Genomic DNA, 6,000 nt, shown 5'->3' on the forward strand with positions numbered 1-6,000 from the left:
ACACTGAAACGCCCGCTGACATAGAAGGCGTCATCGAGGGCGACCAACATCTACTGCTCGACCGTGAAATTTGCGTCGCAAGAGGGATCGCTCGACTCCAAGGAGGGCAGGTGGAAGTTATGCTCAGCAACTTCAGCCAAGAGTTCAAGCACATCAACAAGGGCACGACAATCGCATACATCGAGGAAATTGTGGAAACCAGCAATGCCTTTGTCCTCTCGGATTCAGCCGCATCTACCCCGATGAGCATTGTCCCCGAACCAGACTTCGACCTGAATCCAAGTCTTCCTATGAGTAAGCAGCAACAGATCAGAAGTCTTCTCCGACGATACAAAGACTGCTTTTCGACGTCATCGAGGATTCGACAAACACCCGTTGCAAAGCATCGCATAATAACCGAAGAGAGCGCTCGACCACTCCGCCAGAGCCCTTACCGAGTTTCGACGCGAGAACGTGAAGCTATTAGGCAACAAGTCGACGAAATGCTGCACGACGACATCATCCAGCCGTCGAAAAGCCCGTGGGCCTCTCCTGTAGTCCTGGTAAAGAAAAAGGACGGAACCCTACGCTTCTGCGTCGACTATCGTCGACTGAACAAGATCACGAAGAAGGATGTGTACCCCCTTCCACGGATAGACGACGCATTGGATCGGCTCTGCAACGCTAAATACTTCTCATCGATGGACCTCAAGTCTGGCTACTGGCAAATAGAAGTCGACGAGAAAGATCGCGAAAAGACTGCCTTCATCACGCCAGACGGCCTCTACGAGTTCAAGGTCATGCCATTCGGACTGTGCTCGGCGCCTGCAACGTTTCAGCGCGTCATGGACACGGTGTTAGCCGGACTGAAGTGGCAGACGTGCCTTGTTTACCTGGATGACGTCGTTGTCTTCGCCGGAAATTTCGACGATCACCTTAGGCGGCTTGCGACAGTGTTAGAAGCCATCAAGTCATCAGGACTCACTCTGAAGCCGGAAAAGTGCCTCTTCGCTTACGATGAGCTTTTATTCCTAGGCCACGTGATCAGCAAATCAGGAGTACGCCCCGACCCACAGAAGACAGCTGCCATCGCAAAGTTCCCGCAGCCAACCGACAAGAAGACAGTGCGCAGATTCCTTGGCATGTGTGCCTACTATAGGCGCTTTGTCAAGGACTTCTCACGCATCGCGGAGCCGCTAACACATCTAACCAAATGTGATGTCGCGTTCAAGTGGGAAACGCCGCAGGCCAAGGCATTTCAAGAACTCAAACGACGGATGCAGTCGCCGCCGGTACTTGCACACTTTGACGAGGACGCCGATACCGAAATCCACACTGACGCCAGTAGCCTAGGCCTCGGTGTCGTCCTAGTCCAGAGGAAAGAAGGACTTGAAAGGGTGATATCGTATGCTAGCCGGTCGCTGTCAAAAGCGGAAAGCAACTATTCTACGACTGAAAAGGAATGCCTCGCCATCATTTGGGCTATAGCTAAATTCCGCCCTTACCTCTATGGCACGCCATTCAAAGTCGTTAGTGACCATCATGCATTGTGTTGGCTAGCTAACTTAAAGGACCCTTCAGGACGGCTGGCGTGGTGGAGCCTCAGACTACAAGAATATGACGTCACGGTAATATACAAGTCCGGAAGAAAACACTCCGACGCCGACTGTTTATCGCGCGCCCCCATCTATCCCCCGCCGCAAGACGACGAGGACGACGACGCCTTCCTTGGGATAATAAGCGCGGAAGACTTCACTAAACAGCAACGAGCAGACCCGGAGCTAAAAGGTCTCGTCGAGTATCTGGAAGGGAACACCGACGTTGTCCCTAGGGCATTTAAGCGCGGGTTGCCGTCATTCACGCTACAAAACAACCTGCTCGTGAAGAAGAACTTCTCACCAGTCCGCGCCAGCTACCTTCTTGTTGTACCGTCAGCGCTGCGTCCAGAAATACTGCACGCCCTACACGACGATCCAACCGCTGGGCACCTCGGATTCTCCCGGACGCTGTCGAGAATACAGGAAAGGTATTACTGGCCGTGTCTGACCGCCGGCGTCGCCCGTTACGTCAAGACATGCCTAGACTGTCAACGACGCAAGACACCACCGACAAGGCCAGCAGGATTACTACAGCCGATCGAACCTCCTCGCCGACCATTCCAGCAGATTGGGATGGATTTGTTGGGGCCGTGTCCGATATCAACATCCGGGAATAAGTGGATCGTCGTGGCGACGGACTATCTCACCCGCTTTGCTGAAACTAAAGCTCTACCAAAAGGCAGCGCAGCCGAAGTGGCGAAATTTTTCGTCGAGAACATCCTGCTGCGACATGGTGCCCCAGAAGTCCTCATCACCGACAGAGGAACGGCTTTTACAGAAGAGCTCGTCCAAGCCATTCTGCAGTACAGCCGGACAAGCCACAGGAGGACAACTGCCTACCATCCGCAGACGAATGGTCTCACGGAGCGCCTGAACAAGACCCTCGCCGACATGCTAGCAATGTACGTCGACGTCGAACACAAGACGTGGGACGCGGTCCTGCCGTACGTAACCTTTGCGTACAACACGGCGGTGCAAGAAACAACACAGATCACGCCATTTAAGCTGGTTTACGGCAGGAACCCGACGACGACGCTCGACGCCATGCTGCCCCACGTCACTGACGAAGAGAATGTTGACGTCGCTAGCTATCTCCAGCGCGCCGAAGAAGCCCGACAGCTCGCCCGCCTACGGATCAAGACCCAGCAGCGTGCAGACAGCCGACACTACAACCTCCGACGACGCTTCGTCGAGTACAAGCCCGGTGACCGTGTTTGGGTATGGACCCCGATACGCCGGCGAGGACTCAGTGAGAAGCTGCTGCGACTCTATTTCGGACCCTACAAGGTCATCCGACGTATTGGCGCACTAGACTATGAGGTCGTGCCAGACGGCATTTCGCACTCACAGCGGCGCCGCGCACGATCTGAAGTGGTCCACGTGGTGCGCCCTAAACCATTTTACGGACGCTGATGAACTTCCTTAGTTTGTTGTTTTCTTTGCTACGAGTGCTTTTCTTTGTAACTTTCGTTTGTTTGCAGCATCGGGTCGATGCTTTTTAAGAGGGGGGTAATGACACGTGTACTTATCTTTATCGGGCAACCACGTTTCGCCGCTTAACAACTGTAATCGCAGAGCGAGGGACGCGCCTGCATGTATCCGACGTTTCTGGAAAGTTATCGACGCTTCTATCCGCGTGTCTGTTGTCGCCGAACCTTGTGTTATCAGATTTCATCGCGTGACACGAATGGTGTAGAACTTTGTGGAAGACACGCGGGTCCCATCAGTTAATCTGGAACATTTGACGACTGATCTATAAAAGCCGACGCGCTTGACCCGCTGATCAGATTTCCGACGATCGCCGACCGTGTTCGCCGCTATCGTTGTGCTATAAGTGTAGCCTGTTTTTGTGGGCACAGGTTCGCCCAATAAAAGCTAGTTTTATATTCCACCGTATTCTTGCTTTCTTCACCGTCACTACCCCGTGACAATACCAGTAACTATATTGCCGGCTTTGTCTCTCAATGCACACATCTTTTTCTTGCCTATTCCTAGTTTCTTCTTCACTGTTTTTAGGCTTCCTCCGTTCCTGAGAGCCTGTTGAATTCTATCCATATTATAGTTCCTGATGTCCGCTGTCTTACGCTTGTTGATTAACTTAGAAAGTTCTGCCAGTTCTATTCTAGCTGTAGGGTTAGAGGCTTTCATACATTGGCGTTTCTTGATCAGATCTTTTGTCTCCTGCGATAGCTTACTGGCTTCCTGTGTAACGGCGTTACCACCGACTTCTATTGCGCACTCCTTAATGATTCCCATGAGATTGTCGTTCATTGCTTCAACACTAAGGCCCTCTTCCTGAGTTAAAGCCGAATACCTGTTCTGTAGCTTGATCCGGAATTCCTCTAGTTTCCCTCTTACAGCTAACTTATTGATTGACTTCTTGTGTGCCAGTTTCTTCCGTTCCCTCCTCAAGTCTAGGCTAATTCGAGTTCTTACCATCCTATGGTCACTGCAGCGTACCTTGCCGAGCACGTCTACATCTTGTATGATGCCAGGGTTCGCGCAGAGTATGAAGTCGATTTCATTTCTAGTCTCACCATTCGTGCTCCTCCATGTCCACTTTCGACTAACCCGCTTGCAGAAAAAGGTATTCATTATCCGCATATTATTCTGTTCTGCAAACTCTACTAATAACTCTCCTCTACTATTCCTAGAGCCTATGCCATGTTCCCCCACTGCCTTGTCTCCAGCCTGCTTCTTGCCTACCTTGGCATTGAAGTCGCCCATCAGTATAGTGTATTTTGTCTTGACTTTACCCATCGCCGATTCCACGTCTTCATAGAATCTTTCGACTTCCTGGTCATCATGACTGCATGTAGGGGCATAGACCTGTACCACCTTCAATTTGTACCTCTTATTAAGTTTCACAAAAGGAACTATGCTATAGAATTCCTGTATGTTACCAGCTATTTCCTTATTAATCAGGAATCCGACTCCTAGTTCTCGTCTCTCCGCTAAGCCCCGGAAGCACAGTACGTGCCCACTTTTTAGCACTGTATATGCTTCTTTTGTCCTCCTATAACCTCACTGAGCCCTATTATATCCCATTTACTACCCTCTAATTCCTCCAATAACACTGCTAGACTCACCTCACTAGATAACGTTCTAACGTTAAACGTTGCCAGGTTCAGATTCCAATGACGGCCTGTCCGGAGCCAGGTATTCTTAGCACCCTCTGCAGCGTCACAGATCTGACCGCCGCCGTGGTCAGTTGTTTCGCGGCTGCTTGGGACTGAGGGCGGGGGTTTGATTGGTGTATTCATATGGGAGGTTGTGGCCAAGTACTGCACCAGGGTGGCCAATCCTGCTCTGGTGAGCGAGTGCGTTACCGGTTCTGGTCGCCGGGATCAGGCCGCACTCCAGGCCTGTTTGTGCATTTTTCTCAACACGCGGTTTTTATTTTTTTTATTTTCCGGTGGAGAATTGTGCGGCACCGCGATTTGAACCCCGGTCCTCTTGCACGGGAGACGGATACTCTACCGTCCCCGCAGTAGTGAAATTAAAAAAAATTAAATTATGGGGTTGTACGTAACAAAACCACTTTCTGATTATGAGGCACGCCGTAGTGGGGCACCCCGGAAATTTCGACCACCTGGGGTTCTTTAACGTGCACCTAATTCTAAGTACACGGGTGTTTTCGCATTTCGCCCCCATCGAAATGCGGCCGCCGTGGCCGGGATCCGATCTCGCGCCCTCGGGCTCAGCAGTCTAACACCATAGCCACTGAGCAACCACGGCGGGTACCGCAGGAGTTGTACGCCTCATTGAACCTACAGTGGTGCCCTATTTGATCAGTCAAGGTTGACCAATCTGAGCTCGGTTATACCGCACGGGTGGCACTCGGCTAGAGAAGCTGGTATTTATGACTTGCCCATGTGTCGCCATACCTAATTGAGGTTGTATATAGTTTTTTTTTCTTTTTTTAGGAGGGTTCCCGTACAGTCATTACAGTCATAAAATAAAGGGAATGACATTAAAAAGAAAGAAAAAAAAAGAAAAAAGGGAAAAAAAAGAAACATGACAGGTGATTTGAACTCATGACCCTTGGATGTTGCCCGGAAAGATAGCTCAGTCGGTTGGTTCGTCAGGCCTCAGGTTACTTTCAAGCGCCATAGCTCCTGCTCCGAGCCTCATACTTACGTGGAAAGGGACTGGTGGTGTCCGCGACAGTCGAGCTTCGTTAACAAACGATAGCACAGCAATCAGCATTCGAATATAATAATAACCCTAATAATAATTGTAAATATTCATCTCATCTATGAGATGTAATGCGCGCGCTGTTGCTTTGTCTCTGCGTGTAGTAGTTAAGAGAGCCAGTGTAAGGGCGGACAAATGAAGGAAAGGAAAGCAAAATTGCAGCGCCGTGGTTTTAAAGCACACCCGTGGTAGAGAAACGGAAGGCGATATAAGCGTGCGTGGCTAT

This window comes from Dermacentor albipictus, chromosome 6 (genome assembly GCF_038994185.2).
Source record: "Dermacentor albipictus isolate Rhodes 1998 colony chromosome 6, USDA_Dalb.pri_finalv2, whole genome shotgun sequence".
In the NCBI taxonomy this organism is placed as follows: domain Eukaryota; kingdom Metazoa; phylum Arthropoda; class Arachnida; order Ixodida; family Ixodidae; genus Dermacentor; species Dermacentor albipictus.